Below are 21,329 nucleotides of genomic sequence, written 5' to 3'. Positions count from 1 at the left end.
GGGCAGATCCATTTTGCACCATTGTACACATGCCTTCGTGATTGGCCCATTGATCCATTGGCTCAAAGTATTATAGTGACTGTGTTTTTGTACCTCTGCTTCTGTGGTTTCTAGATCGATGATAAGAGACATTCTAAAACGTACATTTTTAAGTGATGCGCTTTATCTTGAAACCAGATCAGTTCGACAATGGGGAAACAGCTGCCCTCATCCTCCTGGACCTCTCGGCAGCATTCGACACCGTATGCCACCGCACCATGATACAGCGCCTCAGCAACATCGAAATCCAAGGAAAGGCCTTGGAATGGATCATCTCGTTCCTCGCCGGCAGAACCCAGAGAGTCCGCCTTCCCCCGTTCCGGTCTGCGGCCACCGATGTCATCTGCGGCGTCCCGCAAGGATCCTCGCTCAGCCCCACCCTCTTCAACATCTACATGAGCCCCCTCGCAGCCATCGCATGCCAACACAACCTCAACATCATCTCCTACGCCAACGACATCCAGCTGATCCTCTCCCTCACCAACGACCCCGCCACAGCCAGAGCCAACCTCCAGGAAGGAATGAAAGACATCGCGGAATGGATGAAGCTCAGCCGGCTGAAACTGAACTCAGATAAGACGGAAGTCCTCATCCTGGGAACATCCCCCTCCGCCTGGGACGACTCCTGGTGGCCCCCTGCCCTGGGCTACGCTCCAAAGCCAACGGACAGTGCTCGCAACCTGGGCTTCATCCTGGACTCCTCCCTCACGATGACCAAGCAAGTCAATGCCGTCTCGTCATGCTGCTTCAACACCCTGCGCATGCTCTGAAACATCTTCCGGTGGATCCCCACTGACACCAGAAAGACGGTCACCCAGGCCCTCGTCACCAGCCGACTGGACTACGGAAACACCATCTACGCTGGAACCACAGCCAAACTACAGAAAAGACTCCAGCGCATACAGAACACCTCTGCACGACTTATCCTGGACACCCCCCGCTTCAGCCACATCTTTCCCCAGCTGAGAGACCTGCACTGGCTCCCCATCAGCAAGAGGATCACATTCAGACTCCTCACCCACGCACACAAGGCTCTCCACGACATGGGACCCACATACCTCAATAACCGCCTCACATTCTACACACCCACCCGCCACCTCCGCTCCGCCAGCCTCGCCCTCGCCACCGTCCCGCGCATCCGCAAGACCACCGCCGGAGGAAGATCCTTCTCCTACCTGGCGCCCAAGACATGGAACTCCCTCCCCACCCACCTACGACTGACCCAGAACCATCTCTCCTTCAGGAAACAGCTCAAGACCTGGCTCTTCGAGGAGTAGCGGATCCCCCTCCCCCCAGCGCCTTGAGACCCTACGGGTGAGTAGCGCGCTTTACAAATTCATTGATTGATTGATTGAGAAAACAAAAGAAAGCATGATCTTATTGACGAATGGGAACTGGAGGGTACTTTTGGATTGAATTATTACGTGGTATACTAAATAATAAAAAGATTGGATATTGACACATCCCTGATTTCTATAGCTGCCTTGCAAAAGTTATATCTGCCAGAATTCACTCTTTAACTGACAGCAAGGCTAGGGATTTCAAATCCAGACACTAGAAGGGTGACCACGAAACACTACTAACACCAGTGGCGAACCCTAAGTTGGTGATGAGAAATGAATGAAGATGGAGATCATTCTGCGACATCAGTTTGACAAATATATCACATTGCAAACTGCAGGGTGGGACTGGCCTACAGGGCAATCTGAAAATTACTGATTGGCTGGCTTGACAGGTCAGTGTGTGGGCCTTTTTTTGGCTGTTTATGGGCCGGTTTTTACTGTTGATTTTCCCATTATTAAATATTTATATAAGCAGGCTCAAATTACGTGCAAACATAATTATCAGGAATCAGGCTGGGTGGAGCTATCAAGTTTGTGAGACTGGGGACAGCTCTCTCTTTTGGAGAGTAGTGAACATGCCTTGCTTTGCCCGCTCGTATGCCATCACAGAACAACAGTGGGTAGATCATTTTGAGGGTATTTATAGTCAGAGGGATGGTGGGGGTGAGAAAACCTCTGTTGCATCGGTCACAGTTGGTAACCCAGGGGTATTTACCCTAGATGAAGTCACACAAGGCAAGAATGCCTGGTCTAGTAATAAGGCCCCGGGCCCTGACAGTATACCGCCAGATCTGTTCGAAGCAAATATAGAGGTCTGGGCTCCAATTTTAACGCAGGTCCTGAATGCGGCTGCACAGGAGGGGACGTTACCCTCCTGGCCCACTGTCATGATTGTTCCCATTTTCAAGAATGGGGACAAAGAGAACTCACAATGACCAATATCTTTATTGGATCCAACAGTCAAGGTATTGGGGAGGGTGATTTTAAATAGGCTGGGCGATTGGGCAGAAGAAAACAAAATTTTGAGTGATGTTCAATATGGTTTTAGGGCAGAGAGGTCGACCTCAGACCAATGTTTGTAGAAAATCTACTCGAGAAGCAGAAATGAAGCTGTGCCCTCTTGCACTGTGCATGGTGTCATGTGCTTTAATTTTACAGTGCGGGAAAAACATCAGTGCTCAGAATCACCATAAACTCTGTAAACAACAGGGGATTGATTCTCTTAAGGGGAACAGAGGTTGGAATCAAAAATACTGCTAGCAAAACATAGTACCTCTGTCACCATAAATCAACTTTTTTACTTTTCAGAAGTAGATTTTTATTTTCTACTACTTGTATTCACCGTACACGTATTACATTTCATATTCTTACACCAAGACCTGTTGATTCTGTGCAATTGTGACTACAAAAAAACACAAATATTTCAGAAGACTTAAAAAATCAAATGACAGATAGACACAATGTCATATACTTGAACAATCTTCACATAAAAGACAACAACGTCATATACTTAAACAATCTTCACATAACAGACAGCGTCAATTCTGTATACTAGACACAAAGAATCTCCTCATGCTATTTTAAACAACTGTGTGTAGAATGTTATACATATAGGAAAAGTCCTGCATTGTTTATATGGAGTTCCAGGGACTCATGTTTTTCAAGTCCTCTCAGGATGATAATTTATTAAGGTGCCAAGTAGTCATTTTAATGTGGCCGTCATATGGATTATTGCTGTAAACCCACATGTCTTCAAATAGTGCCATAAACATAATGGCCATTTCCGGCGCAAATGGACAACCCATTGCGGCTCCTTTGATTTGCACAAATTGGGCTCCATTAAATGTGAAAAAATTGTATTTTAAGCAGATTTCCGCCAATCTCCGGATAAAGGATGTAGGGACATTGTGGGGACGTTCACGTTTGTGAAGGAAAAATTCGATTGCTTCCAACCCTTGTTCCTGTGGGATGTTCGTATAAAGGCTAACGATATCAAGCGTTACTAGATATTCCTCTTGCTCATCAAAGGGATGTCCTTCCAATAAAGTAATGACAAAAGTGAGATGAACTTTCTGGACCTTCTGATAAGACATGAAGCTGGGTGCCTCTATACAACTTGGTTTGCGTCACCACGTTTTCAGGACGCACTAATGAGATGAAGAAAATAGTCCGTAGAGTAGTCCCATTGGTGGTAGCGCTCTCCTTCCCCTGCCCCATCTCCACTATCGACAGCAGCAGAGACTTTGAGCTGCCTTATGCCACGCAACTGCGGGATTTGGTGTATGCAGCTGCCCCTGAGGATTATCATGGGCTGCGCTGAGTGGAGCGACAGTTTTAAACAGACAGATCCACTGGAAAAACAGCTGAATTGCAGTGGTGTATGCTGGGCAGTGGACTGCACCTGCTCCATGGGGGTGAAGGTGGTGCTACGGATGCCATCTAAGCCACGTAGAGGTCTGGGTACTGCCTCAAAACAGTGATATATGATCAAGGACAGAATCACAAAGATGGCAAAGACCACAGCACACGCAGATACATCCCAGTCGGCCGACATTGAGTCATACTTCATCCTGGAATTAAAGCAATTAATCTTGGAGGGCAATCAAGTGATGATGGAAGACATTGATGGGGTGGCCACCACAATGGCACTGCTACTCCAGGACATGGACATAATGAGGGATCGTGTGTAGGAGCTTGGCACCAGGGCAGATGACATTGAGGAACTTGTGGGGTCCCACTCCCATCAACTTGGGATCAAGAGAGTCCACTACAGTGGCAGGAAAGTAAGCTGGGGCACCTCAAAAAGAGGTCAAGATGGAATAATGTACACATCCTGGGCCTACTGCAGGGGACTGAGTCCTCACCCATGGAGCAATACTTAGAGAGTTGGTTGGCCAGCGTTTTGCCGCACATGGAATGTACTGAGGGCATGCAGGTGGGCAGGGCTCCCAGGACACCGGGCGCTGCCATGTATGATCATGGCCAAGATGCTGAGATACCAAGACAAGATGCAAATTCTGACAGTGGCCTGCCAGCAAGAAGCAGTGGAATACAACAGAAACAGAATCTCCTTCTATCCAGATTATGCTAATGCAACCCAGAAGAAAAGAAAGACATTTGTGAAAGTGAAGAAGAAACTAAGGTATCGCACCCTTCCTTATGTATTGCTGTATTCGGTTCACTAAGCAACACCTCGTTGATCATGCAGAGGATGCTATGTAGTTTGTGGAAAGCAACTGAATGGATAAACTGGTGGAGACACTCGCAATTTAGTTTGGTGACGTTACATGCCTCCTGTTGGGGTGGCGGTGCCAATAATGTGATCTAGTAACCCATGGTTACCAGAGAAAATGAAAATACTTCCAATGCCGGCTTCGATAGGTGAGTTGTTTGTTATTAATTGTGCTCATCTACCCTCCTGTACGTAAGTGCTGGTTGAAGTGGTCTCTGGCATGACCTGCACTAGGAGCTGCTGAAACCACGTGCTAGGTGGGAAATTACTAAGGGCCATATGTAGGTGGCATACAATTTACCGATTCTTAAATACCGAATTTTACCGATTCGGTATTTAAGAATCGGTAAATTGTATGTAGGTAATAATTCGGTAAATGTTACCGAATCGGAGAAATTGGGTAATTACCGAATCGGTATTTACCGATTCGGTAATGAAGCATACCTTCCCATTGATTCCTATGGGCCTGGAGGCCCATAGGAATCAATGGGAAGGTATGCCTCATTACCGAATCGGTAAATACCGATTCGGTAATGGGGGGAGCACATTCAAGGGTGGCAGGGTGTCACATTGACACCCTGTTGCACCCCTGATTCCTGCATGTGTGCACATGTGGCGGACATACATGCCCTAAGGGCATGTATGTCTGCCACATGGCACTCTTATTTCAGCAAAATATTGCTTTTTGCAATGTATTCAGTATTTATCACCAACCTATATTTGGTGGTAAATACCGAATTCTAATTCCTACACAACACTCATTAGAGTGTTTCCTACATCTCATTTCAGGATTCGGTATTTACCGAATCGGTAATTTTACCGAATCGGTAATTTTACCGATTCGGTAAATTACCGAATCCTGAAATATGCCCCCTACATAGCAAATGCCTAAATACCGGTCGGTAACGGGATATTTACCGAAAATCGTCCGTAACCGACCGGTATTTGGCTTCCTACATATGGCCCTAATTGTATTATGCGGGGGGGAAGGGAAGACACTTGTGGAGGCCAGGTTGGGAATGGCCACATGGGAGAGGATGGAGTTGGGTTGGGACACTGTTGTTAGGTACAAGCTCATGTGATCAGCGAACCTAAGTTTCAGCACCACACACTAGGCCCTGGAACACGGGGTTGGTCTCCAATGAACGGATGAAGGTGATCGAATTGTTTTGGAATATTAAGGGGATCCAGAGCCCGATTAAACAACTGAGAATATGGTCCTATGTACGAAAACAGCAGGTGCACATAGTAATGGTACAGGAAACACACTAATTCCCTGTGAAACGTGAGAAACTTTGAGACAAGGGTGCAGGTAAGTTTGGTATGCTAGCCTCACATCATCTGGGTGCGGGGTTTTGATCTGGGGTGATGCCATTGTCCCCCTCAGTGTAGACACAATATTTAGAGATACAGATGGGTGCTATGTAGGGGTGGTAACTCCCATTAGTGGGATACCCACGGTACTCCTCAACACATATGCACCAAATATAGACACCCCAGACTTCTTATTCGAGGGGATAGAGAGCATGCCGTACAGTCACATCAACAACCAGACACTGCCTGACATGCTTGGCAGTGCAAAATTAATATCATCACTCTATACGCTGCTGCTCCCATGGATAAATGCTCGCATGACTACACTCAAAACACACTGGGAAAGGGACACAGTAGAGGACCTAGGGAACCGGGAATGGAGGAAAATTATAGGTAATTGCAGACAGGTCATGGGTAATGCTTCGCTGAAATTGATCCACTACAAATGTGTACAAAGAGATTATGTAATGTCACAATGGCTACACAAACTAGATTAATCTAAATCAGAGATATGCCTGAAATGCAGAGTATCTGGGGATACAGGAATATTGGAAGGAGGTGTTTACTGCACTGCATGAACTCACTGGGCTCACACAGCATGGTGCAGTTGTGTTTACTGGGATCAGTGCCCCGCTCCTAACACACTAAAGTCATGGGCAGGGTGGTTGAGATAGGGCTGGTTGTGGCCAAGAAATACATAGCACTAAATGGTATCTGGGGTAGACTCCCCACTAAGCAGTGACAGGAGAGGGAATTAGCCTGCTGGGAGCAGGCATAGTGCAGGGTACTTCACACACTGATTTTTAGGAACGCTGGCAAGGGTGGTCTTACTGATTCGGACATGGTGGACATTAGAATGCAAACACCAATTGAGGAACCTGATGAGGAAATTGACCAGCAACATGGTGTTTAATAGACTGCTTGAGGGTTGTATGGAGTCTTTTCGATATGCTAAGACTATGTAACTGTGATTCGGTAAATGCATGGTGGTATCTGCGATACCAGTGGCCACTGTGATTTGAACAATGCTCACAGTAAGCTCAAAAGTTGGCTGGGGGGATGCTATAAGAGGATGTTATGTCTTTTGTTAGAAAAAATAAAGAGATTTTACAAAGCAGTCATCAAATTTAACAAGGTACTGCAGGGTTAACATATGGAAGAGACAGGCCTTACAACAGTGAAAGGCGACTTTAGGAGTTTTTCACTGTCAAGACAAGTAAATATTGAACACACGCCTTACTTTTTAAATGCCATGCACCCTGCCCTATGACCCTTTAAGGCCTACCTTAGGGTTGCCTTATAAGTATTAAAAAGGAAGGTTTAACCCTGGCAAAAAGGTTTATTTTGCCAGTTCGAAATGCCATGTAAAAACTGCACTACAGGTTGCAGTAACAGGCCTGAGATATTTTTTTTAAAAGACTACTTTAGTGAGTGGCACAATAAATGTTACTAACCGCTAGCAGTATTTAATTTACAGGCCCTGGGTATATGAAGTGAGACTTACAAGTAAATTAACAGTATCAATCAGATATAGGCCATTTTTATCATGTTTTAAGGAGAGAGGAAAATCCCTTTACCACTGGTTAGCATGGAAAAAGTACACAGAGTCCTAAAAGCCAACAAAAACGAGTTGATGCTTAGTATGGGACTTAATTCTAAAGATGGGAACAATTATTGAGCTAAACAATTTCAATTGTGCCTCAGACACCCTGATCTTTTTTTAAAAAAATAGTCATATTATGCCCCTGAAAAAGCATTATGCATTATTGGAAATAATGCATAATGCTTTTTCAGGTGGGTGTTGTAGTCTCACAGTGACTCTGTAAAATGTGGATGCCCAATAAATGGTGAGGATGGGACACATTAAACAACTAAACTCAATATGAATATAAATCTCCACTTCGAAATCAATCATTGGTCACATTTTAGGGAAAACTCATAGGGGCTCATTATGATGTCGGGCGTAATCACTCCCGCCCGACACCAACTCAGTCATGGTACCGACCGACACCCGGCGGGCGGTCCCGACCACCCCATTAGGATGCAACCTGTTTGGTCGCTTACCAATATTTTACTATGGGAGCATGCTTTATGGCCATAAACCCGCCGTAATGCATGCTCCCATAGTGAAATGAGAGGTGCAGTTCATCTCAATCTCAATGTGCCTACCACAAGGTGCAGGGATCAACAGGGCCCCCTCGACCTCCAACCAGAGGCTGTGCACCAAAGTGGGCCCTGCTTGGGGCCCCCTAACACGCTTTCCGATATGGTTTCCTTGTCTGACAGACCAGCATTGGACCTGTGTCGTAAACTGTGGTCGTAATCTCAAGGGCGGAAAGAGCTGCCCTCGAGATTGCAGGATGGATTCCGATTGGAGGACAGGCTCTCCAAGCTCGACGGAAGCCTGACGAAATGACTGGCCAGTTTCCTTCCCGACCACCTCCATCGTGGTGAGGCAGTCGGAAAGGAAACCGACCAGCCCATTACAATGCGGCACTAAAGTCTGCAAACGAAGATCGGAGCCTTTACGGGCAGTATCGTAATCAGCCCCCAAGTGTCAGCTACATTCTTCAATCTATAATTTTTTTAAGAAAACATTCAAATACCCTTTCTTGGTACATCTTCTCTAATTAAAAATGGACCGGTCAATTCTTGATTATACATTTTGAGAGTAATTTCTGACACCAAAGTATCACTTTCGTGTGAGAAAATATCACATAACAAAAATCCAAAGAATAGCATCTTTGAGTCACTCGTGATAGGATATACTGTCCTTTCAGTGACGTTTTCTATAACAAAATTCAACCTGCTGTTGACCACTTGGAATCAGTCTGTTATGAGGCAGACATTTTAGTAAACTTGAGGATGTGTCTGCCCTCCCCAGTAGTTTCTTTGTGTTTTGACTTCTCACGAGGAGGACATGTTAGGGAAGGTCTTCACAGGACTGGATCTTCAAAAACATCCCATGGTGTATGTTAGAACAGGAGGAGCTATATTTGAAGTAGATGTTTTACTTTCAGAATATTTTATCAATGAAAGAGGTTATTTGGGATTTTTCCTTTCACTTTGTAGACTTCACAAACTAGGGAATTACAATTGTTGTCAGGTAAATGGTGTTTTTAATTATTCTGATAAACTGGATGATTTCTTCAAACATCCGGCTCTGTTAAAACATTGAAAAAGGCTTTTAACTGTCCCAGGATGCTTTATGAAGAGTATTTAAAGTAATAGCTTAGAGGGGCATGCTTGCAGAGACCTGTAATATAGTGAAACTCTTATTTAACTTTAATGAAATTCAGTAGTGGCACAGCTTAAAAAATACAATCTATAACAATGCTTTCTATAATAAAAATGATGAAGAAATGGAAAGTCTAGAGTGGATATCAAAGGATTGTGTAGCTGTTGTGGTCTGGCTCACCTCCCTGTGACATTTTTTGTATGAAAGTGTTGAATTGTAGTGCTACATATGGCTAAGAAAGGAATGGGCATGCTGAGAGCACTGCATTTTAATTGACAGATGAACATGGTAGTAATGAAATGGGCATGGAGACTGAAGTTTTCCATCATCCAGTAGATGGTAAATATTGAATTAGCATTGACACCAATGTTCTCCTTCTCTCCATGTGTATCAGTGTAAATACAGGAATTCCAACTGTAGGACTGATGGGTCCCTGCATGTTTGTTTTGTATGTGTGTCAACTTCTGTTGTGGGCCTGAACGCTTGAGTATCTTGGTCTGACACCTCCTTAATAGTCTATCATTCTTGCAGGGGATGATTCCTCAGTCTGTTCCCCTCCACCCCACCCCCAATTTAAATCTTCTAACTTCTCCTGGTCAATCTGCTGCAGCCTATTTTCCTTTACTGCTTCTCTGTGCCTTCCAGACACCGAAGTTCAGCTACAACTACCAGCCTTCAATTCACAACGATTTTTATTCCTTCTTACTTGTAAGCTACTTTCCACTCTCCTGACACATCGTGCAATTCGACGTGGCCTTTGAGAAGCATAAACAAATGCAAACAATATTACATAAACCAATTTCTCTTAATGGGTGAATTGATGTTAAGTGGCCTCTGTTTATGGGTAGCAGTAGATCTCTGTGCATGGGTGCCTGTTCGACTGCTGGTCAATGTTAGTGGGTGACAGTTGCCATGGTTTTTTCTGAGAATAGATGTCTGTAGGTATGTTGCTTGTATGCATATTTGCATGTATGTCTCATGTATTTCACTGCATGTGTGGATGTTGTGTGCCTCCATGCATTTTCTCATGCCCTATAAAAACGTTAAAACCACAATGGTTGATTGCACATGCAGTTGTTACCCAACTTTGTTGGGAGAGAAAACCTTTATAATGTCACAGCTATTGCTATGAATTTGAAAAAGACATCAACGTTTCTAGATACTGATAGCATTTTGGGCTACTGTAATATTAGATTTTTGATGGGCAAAGAATTAATAAAAAGATAGAAATGCGTATTTGGCAGAATAGAGAGCCCAAAACCTCACATTAGCACTACAGTATGCAACTTACTGGTTTCATAAGATCTCAAGAACTACTAAATCAATATTTGCCAAAATGTAGCTACGCCACAAAGAGCAAGACCTGTTACAATCATTAGAAGTGGAATTCATGTCACAACCTTTAGAGATACGGCCAGCGTCAGCTCCTCCGCAATGGTTGACGAGCATCTCTCCACTGACTCAGAGCAAGCAGCTGAAAAATAAAACAATATTCTATTATTGTGTCATTTTTTTGCTGCTGACTGAGCCAGTGGGTGCAGGGAGGGGTGGTCTGGGATGTGGGAGAGGGAGGAGGAGTGGTATGCGTACGTTTAAGTGTGCATGTCAGTTTGGCCGCCCGGCCAAACTGACAGCGGGTTGAAGAAACAGCATAGAGGCTCCCTGTGCCTGAGCAAGAGCTAATCCAGCCCACTCAGGCCAATCCCCATGCTGCTTTCATGCAGAAGCAGAGGAGCAGGAGGCAGCCAGCAGCACCAGCTATGTCTTCTTTTTAAATTATTAACCGCGTGTGCACCCCCTGTACCCCCCGCATCAACTGTATCCACCCACCACTCCTTATCTGCATCGGCTGCATCCAGGTATGGCATTTTGTGTTTTATTTAGAAATATTAGTTTTTACTTTTGTATTGCTAAGCATTTTAAAAAACAAAAGTTTCTGTAGTCTGTACCGTTATTAGTCCCTCCGCCATTTGGCCCCAATTCCCCCCTACTGCCTAAAGGTATGCTGTTCCTCTTGAAGTAGTTCCTAGACAATAAAAAGTCAGAAAACCAACCACCATCATTCGTAATGACAGGGTAGGTGGTATCTGGCTTGGGAGGGAGAGTGGAGGGACTATGACGATGGTTGGATTTCTGACTTTTTATTGTCTAGGCACCACTTCAAGAGGAACAGCATACCTTTAGGCAGTAGGATCTGACTGGGCATTTGTGCCGGTCCTCGATAAAAAGCTCCATAGTCCCCCCTCTTGTTGACCCCCATTTCCCCCCGCCACATTAGGATGGTGGGGGGAAATGTGCCACAAGCGTGGCGGGCACTTTCCGCCACATGCAATAGTAATGATTGCCTGGTAGAGCGGATAAGCCTGGGGATATGGGGGCGGTGCCTTGAAGGCACCGCCCGCCAGATCACAAGGCTGGTGTCAGCGGTTCTACCGCCATGGAAAGGCTGGTGGAGGCTGGCTTCGGGGGCCCGTTACGGGGCCCCTCTGTGGAGGGGCTGTTGGGCACTGGGGTTACCCCTGGTATCCCTCTACTTTTCCATGCACAAGGTGGCAGGCATGGCGCGGGGCTTTGCACGTTGTGCAGGGAAATGCACAACATGGCCATTTACCATTGGGGCTGGTGCTGCAGCCACCAGCACCTGTCGCAATTTTAAATTGCCAGATGCGACTGCCCCGATGGCCGTCGCATCATAATTAGGGGTGCGGGACTGCCGCATTGCAGGTGGGAGGTCCCGATCCCACTACAATGACTTAATGAGCCCCTAAATTCTGTATTTATGTTTTTTTTTATACACTAATTTATAATTTATGTAAGAATGTACAGTGCACCGTGTGAACCCTCGGACCAGATAATATGAGCAACACTGCTTTTGTAATAGTAAAACCCTTAACCAAGTTGATCTATGTGATTTGAAGTAGGAGTCATAGCCCTGTATCATTTGTTATAGTCAGAATGGAATACTCAAGAGTTCAATTATGTCAAAGAACGGCCCTATTTAAATTATGTTGCTCCATGTGGTCTACTGCAATAGGTCCTTCAGCTCCAATAATACAATGGCACTACTTTAGTACTTAGGGCCAAATTTATCATTGAATTGCATTGTCCAGGCATCACTCAAGGGAGCCCAAGGGCGCAACTACAAAGTCAGATTTATCAAGTCATGCAGGGCCACCTTTGGTGGCCCTGCTTAACTTGATAAATCTAGAGTAACACAATGCAGCGCAAATCACGGTATTGCGTTACTCTTCCCCAGGGAGGCATTCAACAGGTGGAGCGTCGGTGTTCCCACGTATCCACCGATATATTTTAGTGCACTCCCTAATGTATCAGTACAGGTAAACCTGGGAATGCGTCAAAATACTACGCCTCCCCTGGTGGTGCATGAGAGAGCAAAGGGGTATAGGGGGAGCATGGGGCAATTGTGGAGGGGAGATAGCAGGTTTCATTGTTTTTTTAAAACTTACCAGATGCTGCTTCTGCCGCCTCACTCCTCAGTTCTCTGATGCTTTCTGGGTCCCAGCAGCCCCTGAGCAAGCATCAGAGACTCCCTGTGCAAACCTGTGCTGCTCTCAAATATTAGAGCACTGCGGAGATTAGCCTGAGTGGGCTGCTTTGACGCTCCGTAGGTACAGGGAGTCTGTGCTGTTTCTACAGCCCAGCTGTTTAATACAGCCAGGTTGGAGCAAACCCAAGTGAGAATGTGTGTTTGGCCAGCCTGAGACGGCCGGCCAAATACACATGAGCACTTACAGTGCAGTAACCGGTCCTCCTCCCCCCTGCCATGGCCCGCCCCTCCTTGAACACACTAGCTGAGCAAGCAGGTGAAAAATAAAATGATAGTAAAATAGCGTTTGATTTTTCACCTGCTGGCTCTGAGCCAGTGGAGCGACGCTCTTCCGTCATTGCGGAGGAGCTGCCGTTGTGTATTACACATTTTGTATGATTCAGGTTGTTGCTGGCATCTTCCTTTTTTTTTATATTGCTGATATTTAGAAAAGTCTCAAGTCAACGATGGAGTGGAGGGCATGGCAGAAATTCCTCCCTGGACTTCCTGTTCAGTGTGTTTACTTTTTTGTATTTGCTGTTATGAATTTAAGTAATTGACGGGATTATATTTTTTCTTTTCTTTTTGTTTTAGGTGTTCATAGAATTAACCAAAGAGCAGGAAAAAGATAATTTTGACCTGGCTTTGGATACAACGTTTGAATGGAAGCAACTTCGTGGAGACGATGCCTAAATTGTTAGAAATGTGTAGACAGTTATTTTACTTCTATGATTTGTGTATGACCAAGTTACATCAAAATCCATTTATATCGAACGACAACCCATGAAAGTCTCTGAATGAGAGAAAAGTATCTATTTCAGATTCAGTCTGATGTTGTGTTATATTTCTTTTCTATGCATTTGTGTGGCTATCTGTGGTAAGCAGTGGCACTTGTGGCTAGCTCTGATGCCATGGCAGTTATACATCATTGGCTAATCAAATGTGGTTCACAGATGTGTGACATTAACGCTGGGCAGCATGTCTCCATTGCCGCCATTAAATATGGTGAGTGGCTTGAGTTGGTGTTTGGTGGTGATAGTAAAATTCCCTTAATTTGTGTGGTAAGTTGTAAATTAGAGAGAGGTTAATCAACAATACTGCTCTTGTGGTAGTGTGAGTCATTCAGGTGGGTGCGGCTCCAGATTAACTATTCTAAATAATTCCATTACCCTCCAATTCTAAATCAGCCCCTAACTCTTTTTCGCTAGGATTCAAAACAAGCCCCTTTCAAAACCTTTTGTTGATGCCTCAAACAAGCTGAGGAGTGTTTGCAGCTGGTCATTCTTCTATTTTTACAAACCAGCCAAGGTGTCCACAAACAGGTCACATACCGTTGATTTTTTCAATCAGACAAATACTCTTTTTAGGAAAATTAACAATTAAAACCATCTATAGAAACGTTTTAGAACTAGAGATGCCTGAACTTGAATTCACTGTAAACTTAAGGGTTTACCAACTATCTGTTCCTGATTATCTTCTCCTTACTTGATGAAGAAGTAGAGCAGAATTACAAATGATTAACCTGCAAATCTGCTGGCAGAGTGCAGTGGTAGGGAAAGTGTTTCTTTACTGATTGATTTAGAACATTACGGAAGTGAATTCAGCTGACTTGTCCAACACTAAGGCACTCATCACCCAATTGAACAACTTAGGCCCTCCGACTGACATCCTTGGTTTGAATTCCGACCGCCGTATTAGGATTATGGCAGTCAGAACTCAAACCCGCCATCATTCCGGCTGGCTTCCAATGGGCTCAATGAGCCCGTCGGCCAGTTCAAGACAGCATATAATCCCCTACAGATGACGTTTCCACCATCGGGATTATTATATTGGTTTCCAACAGGCTTTTCATATCGGGCTTTCCTACATGAAAAGCCTGTTGAAAAGTGACTTTGGGAGCCCCTAGCAGGGCCCCCTTCTCCCAGTGGCCTCCTGTTGGGGCCCCCCCTGTAAATACCTGCACTGTGTGGCAGGCACCTCACAGTACCTGCCACACGGTGCAGGGATTCAAAGTGAGCTAAAGTTTCAGCCGGTTTCTGAGGGAAACATACACTAGTGGCATTAAATTGTACACTGATTAAAATATACTTTATCAATTTTAACAATTATGATATGTCATTCAATACAAAGTATTTTAGAAAATATATGCTCAGTTTTGCAACCTTTTTCATTAAAACGTATTAACCACATAACAACAAAATAAAGCAATCTAACATTTTAAACATCAGAGATGGCCATCTATGTCTGAATATATTTTACGTGGCACTTTCTAACTATAGCATGTTTCTTTAAATTTTACAATAATGTATATTAAAATAGCTCATCAGAATTGTGTTGCCTTCATTCTGTTTTTCACACTATTTGTTAAACTATCTTTTGTTCTCATAGACAGCCTATGCAGTTCAGCAAGTCAGTCACCTAGCCTCAATTGTTAACACAAATAGCCACGTCAATTAAACCAACAAGTTTTCATATTGTATCAGCCTTTATATTGCATACAGCTAGTACTAAAAACTCAGTTCATAAATCTACCCTCCTCAGTTCATAAATGTATCATGAAACGTTCAGTCAAAAAACATAACTATTCAGAAGCCTGAATTCACATGTGTCAAACAGCAGCTGCCCCAGTTCAAGTTATTGTCCCACACATTTAGCCAGGTTCCAAGTTAAAGTTAATTTGCGTCCACAACACATTAATTGTTATTTCAAAATTTACACTTGCAGGAGGTAAATTGAGTGAGACACAGTAATGTGACTTCTGTGAAATGGGGAAGGGAAAGCAGGAGACAGTTAAGTAATGCACCTGGATAATTCATGGGAGGAGTTCACTCACCTGCCTACTGATTAAACAAGCTTTTCGTTCATTTCACCCAGCAGAGTGGATTTCCCATGTCATGAGTGACCTCTTCAGGCACACTGACATTTTAGTCACCCACACAATGTATCTTGGGAAGGAGAGTTTTCAATTTTAAACATGGTAAGCAGTGTTTTAAGTATGCGAGATTATGTTTCTACTGAACTCTCATTTATGTCTTTGACAGTGCTGCCTCAGCAAAAGAAATCTGGAAGTAATATAAAATACAAATCTGAGTGACAGGCTTGGAGGCTGTTAGAAACACTGTTTAGAAACACTGTGGAGGGAGCTGGCAAAGGAAGGAGCAGGCCATTATTAGGTGGATGATCACCAGTCGGAGAGAGTGAAGGGAAGGAGGGCTAGAGTGATCTGTGTCATGAGGACAAGGACGAGAAGAACAAGGTTCAGGGTAACCTAATCCATGAGGACCAGGGTTACCAATGCCAGAGGGGACCAGAGACAAACAGATGAGGAAGACACAAGGAAAAACAGGATTAGAGTCGGATGAAAAGGATCAGAAGGGTCAGGAAGATCTCAACTCAGCTGACAAGGGCCCAAAGAAAATAGAAGGGCCAGGAATAGAAGGTCCTGTACCATAACAATATGGGTGGCCTTAGTTCACCAACCAGGGCCAGAGGGTCAATGATGTCCATGCCCAGGAATAGCAGAGCCAGGAAGACATATCAATGAGGATGAGTACCAGGAGACCAATGTAAAGATGGGTCAGAGAATGGAGTACCAAGACCATGGAGATTAGATCAAGGAGGACCAATGGGTTAGAGGCGAATGGACCAGGATTGAGGAAAACCACAACCAGCAAGGATCAGTGCTAGCAGTACCAGCAGACCCTAGATCAGTATGACCAGTAGGGATATAAATAGCCAGGAAATCGAAGCTCAGTTGGACTAGGGTCAGACTCAAGAGATCCTAAACAAGGGTAACAAGGACACTATAAATGAGGTTGACCTGCAACATGGTAACTAGAAAAACTAATACAACAGGGATGAGGAAGACGAGAGACCCAGGATGACCATGATTGAGAGGGCCACAGTCAGATGGACAAGAACAAAGTATAACAAGCAAACCAGGACACCAGGAGGACTAGGATGGGGCAGAAGGACTGGGTAACTAAGAGACCTCGAGAAATGAAGGTCAGTGGGCCCAGCACCACAGGACCCAATACATGAGGACTAGACAAAGGAGTACCAGAACTAAAACCAGGACAACAACGACGAGGGGGACCCGAAGCAGAAGGATTGGGAACAGGCAAACCAGAGGAACTAGATAACCAAGGAGAGGAGGACCAGGAGGACATATGGAACAGAATTAGGATGAGGAGGAAAGAAAGGTCCATGACTGAGAGTCTGAGAAACAGGAGACCCAGGATCTAAAGGACGGGGGCAGGAATCTATAGGAAAGATGACCAGACAGAGCAGGACCGGGAAGTACATGGCCAGAAAGTTGTGAGGCTCACATGAAATGGAGGTCAAGGAACATCAGAATTTGGAAAGGCTAAAATGATCTTTGGGCCAGGACTTGCTATTGCAGAACCACAAGGGCAAGGAGCAGGAGGACTATTGCCAGGAGAATCAAGACCAGATTGAAAAGGACTACAAAGACCAAAATGATGAGGCTCAAAACAAACATAACCAGGACAAAGAGGGCCTAGACTATTAGGTGCAGTGTCAGAAGGACCATGAGGACAAGGTACACTACCAGGTGGATGAGGATGATCCAAACAAGGACTAAGAAGACAAGGCCTAAGAGCACCAAGATGCAAATGACCATGTGGTCAGAGGGGACCAGGAGGACCAGGAGCTGATGTACTAGGAACTAGATGAGCAGGGTGGGAAGAATCGGAAGGACCAGGTCAAGTAGAAGATCAGAAGATAAGAGGCAGAGCTCATAGAAGGGGTCCTGGAAGGACCAGGATGGCCAGGAGGACCAGAACCAATAGGATTAGGTGCACAAAGACCCAAACAAGGAGAGCCAGAAGCAAAATAATCAAATCTAGTGGGCTCAAAATCAGGAATAGAACGCAGATTGTACCACCAGGTAAAGTAAGAACATTGCTAGCCAAACCAGACTGGCAGTGAGGAAGACTAGGAAGAATAGGACCCAGAGAATCAGGAGGAGATGGGCAGGAAACCAGATCCCGCAGGACAATCGCTAAGAGGACCAGGGCAAGAAGACCAGTGGGGCAACAATCAAGGGAAAAAGGAACATCAAGTCAAAGGAACCCAGGAGTATCAGAACCTTTGATACTAGGACAAAGAAGACTAGTGCAGCTATCAAAAAAAGAGGGCCAAGACAAGGAGGGCAAGGATGATAGGAGCTAGGATGACACATTCAGGTGGCTAAGAACAGGACAACTTGAGTCAAGGAGGATCAGGACTAAGAGGACATGTTAGTGCAGATCCAGCTTGACATCAAGCAGGAGGACCAGGGCTAAAAACATCATGATACATTGGAGGAGGAACAGGAGAATTAGTCAGGGAAGGAGCAGGTGGGCTAGGCCCATTCAGTCGAAGGACCAGATGGGGAGGATTAGGTGTATTAGAAGGATCAGAATAAACAGGAACAGGGCTAGGAAGGCCAGAGAGGCCTACTACTTGATGTGCCAATTGCAGATAGAGGACTAGCAGCTGGGGTATCAGGAATAGACTGGCGAGGATCAGGGGAACCAGGACAACCAGAGTCACAAAGACCAATGGGACTAGGCCAGGATGAAATTGAACAGGCCCAACCCAAGAGTACCTAATAAGGAGGACCAGGAGTAGTGGACACAGTACAAGGTGGACAACAAGGACCAGGGCAAGGAAAAGCAGGATAACCCAATCCAGGAAGACTAAGAGAGCTATACCTAGGAGCACCAGGGCAACAGGAGTAGGTGGAGAGGGAGTAAGCAGACCAGCCGGATCAGGGTGAGGATTAAGAGGCCCAAAGAAGCCTAACTCAAGGTTGGGCCAGATCACGTTCAAGTAGAGTGGGATCAGAAGGACTAGAACAAGGACCACCTGATTCAAGAAACCAATAGTAGGGTGACCGGAACTAGTTGGACCAGAGCCAAGGTGAGGATCACGAGGACCAAAACAACCCAAAAAAGGAGGACTTTAAACAGAATCAATACCAGAAATCACATAAGGACCTGGAGGAGATGGAAATAGACTGGGGATAGAAGGGCACCTTTTGTGTTTCAAGGATTTAAGTGGTTATTATTCATGCTTCTTATGTTGTCATACCCTAGAAATGTCCACCTTTTTTAGCCCACGTATAGACCTAGAATTTATTTTCTGTAAAATCAAAATATGCAAAATGAATAAGAAGTCAGGACTGTTACACTCTGATTGATAGAAGATGCTGTCTAATGCTGGCACAGTGGTCTGTGGGTCTGAGGGCAGAGGGACTGCAACTTAGCAGATGGGTCTAAATGTAGATTAGTGAAGAGAGTGTGTGGCTTGTGAAAAATGGTAGAAAGGGTTTGAGAAACTCAGTTGAAGTCAGCAAAAATGGTTAATGACTAACATAGGGTGTTAAGGGGCTGCGGCAATCAGCAAAAGGAAGCTCAGGATCATAAGAAGGTTCCAATGAGCAGAAGATGGGACAAGGGATGTCCAGAAAGATCGTCTTAGATGGCCCTAAGAGGCCTTCTGAGAAACAAACAGCTCTGATTGCCATCTGTGATTGCACTGGGACCAAAGCCAACAGTGATAGCTTCAGCACTGGATGGGTGATCTGTGTTGCTCCGAGGGCTAGATGAAGGTTGGTGGAGATACAAATGCAGCAGAAGTGTTTGGAAGGCCAGCAAAGAAGCGCTTAATGTCAAGAACAGCAGAGGAGTCTGGTGATTCCCCGACAACTGTGCTTACATTCCATGTGAGTATATGTGCAGTAGATGTGTAACTAATGTGTAGGAGTAAGACACCTTGGGGGAGAATTACAAACATTTTGCGCTGGGTTAGCGCCACAAAAGGGATCCTAACTGGCGCAAAATGTTTTTTTTTTACTATTTACTGGGCAGCACTCTCAAAGTTGCACAAAGCACTGCTTTGTGTTACTTAGCACCGAGGGGGTGTTACATGGGTGGACATGAGCGTTCCCATGCAACCGCCCATGCCTTTTGATACAAAACCATATTTAAAAAGAATTGTAGACATGGTTTTGCGCCAAAAGTTAATGCCCCTTCAAAGGAGGCGCTAACTGGAGAAATGCTTTCATTTCTCCGTGCTTTTCCGACTTTGCATGCATGCTGCACTGTGCGCGACGCATACGAAATGGGAAAAGCTTTGCATCATGTCTAGGCTTAGTATTTTGTACAGGAATGGTACCCTGTACAAAACCTATGCTAGACTCATGCACACACCATAGCACTATGGTGCTAAGGTGTGTGCCTGGCACACGGCAGCTAGAATGAGCACCAGTGCAAGGCAAGAGGGATGGGAGAGCCATATCTCTGAAGATATGGTGCTCTCCTGCTCCTTCCCTGTCACGCAACACAGCGCAGCCTCCCAGGGGGCTGCGTTGCGCTGCTTTGCATGGGTTTTCTGTAAATCTCCCTTCTTGTGTGGTCAAAGTCTAGGTGCATGAACTAGTGGGATGATTTTGCATGACATGATAGAGAGTGTAAACAGCTTCCCTAGGCAGTGAAAGTGTATTAACTGTATCTCTGTGGGTGGGGGTGGTGACCCTGAACAGATGGAGAAAATGATGCCCCCCGGAAATTATGTGAAGTCCTGGTTAGTGAAGGATTGCTGGTTAGTTTTTCCTCATTGACCATTTAGGGCAGATGGTAGGAGTGGGGTGCAGGTCATAGCCTTCTCTTGTTAAAGGTGACAAAGAGTCTTAGCAGTGCTGCATTTTTGTCTCTGCATGATGACTTCTCAGGAAGGCTGATGATAGCCAGGTGCTGAAATCTCATACCTCATTGTGCCCTTGTTTTGGAAACTCATGCATAGAGCCAGCACTATTGCTACTGCTGTGATAATCATCACCTTGCACAAAGGCTGTGTCTGAGATACAGCCAGAAGATTACATTTGAAAGAGAATTACACCAAATCTGCTCTGAAACCTCAGCAGTGAATCCACATCCCCTGTCTGCGAAATTAATATAAAAGTAGAACTGTGAAATGATCAATCTGTAGGCAACAACAATGATGATAAAAAAATGTCTCTGACAATGCTTGTGCATTAATTCAGTGTCTTATTTCTCACAATATTTGTAATAAAGTCAATGAATAAAATATCTCTGTGAGTTTTTGTGTCTTTGATGCCAATATGTCTTTTTCTGATTTACTGTGAGAATTAATTCACATTCCAATGACATTCAGTTAAAATAATTATAGTACCATTCCGTTGTGTGTGGCTTCTCGATGGAATACTTCCTCTCATGACCTGACACTCTGTGACCGTTTGATGAAGGACTTTATACCGCTCATCCTATTGGGTAGGGGTGGGTGGTAAAACATGGAGTTCCCGAAAAACTCCACCAACTGCCGGGAGGCAGAGTTTTTCTTGAACACGGCTCACCAGCAAGAAAATTGAGCACTAGTATGAGTCCCAGAGCGATTTCTCAATGCAGACGGTCCCGGCAGTTTGCTACCGCTCACGTTGAGAAACCTGCCGCTCACGTCGAGAAGCCTGCTGCCCAAGTAGAAATCTACTTGAGCAGTAGGAAAAAGCAAAGCCCTCTGGCGTGTCACCTGGTGCCATTTGCACTGATTTTACTGTGAGACAAGCTGCTGGTGCTAAAAATCAGCCCGAGC

The 21,329-nt window shown here is 44.9% G+C and overlaps 1 long non-coding RNA gene across 1 annotated transcript in view; it reads left to right on the top strand.

Annotated features, from left to right (window-relative positions):
- LOC146810316 (uncharacterized) overlaps positions 1-20,788 on the top strand; it is a 41,161-nt gene extending 20,373 nt beyond the window's left edge. The window contains exon 3 of the long non-coding RNA XR_014966577.1: positions 13,308-20,788. This is a non-coding gene — a long non-coding RNA (uncharacterized LOC146810316). The remainder of the gene's footprint in view (positions 1-13,307) is intronic.
- The last annotated feature ends 541 nt before the right edge of the window (positions 20,789-21,329 follow it).

Source organism: Triturus cristatus, chromosome 7 (genome assembly GCF_964204655.1).
Source record: "Triturus cristatus chromosome 7, aTriCri1.1, whole genome shotgun sequence".
In the NCBI taxonomy this organism is placed as follows: Eukaryota; Metazoa; Chordata; class Amphibia; order Caudata; family Salamandridae; genus Triturus; species Triturus cristatus.
Note: the sequence above shows the minus strand (reverse complement) of the source record. Positions and strands in the feature narration are given on the sequence as shown.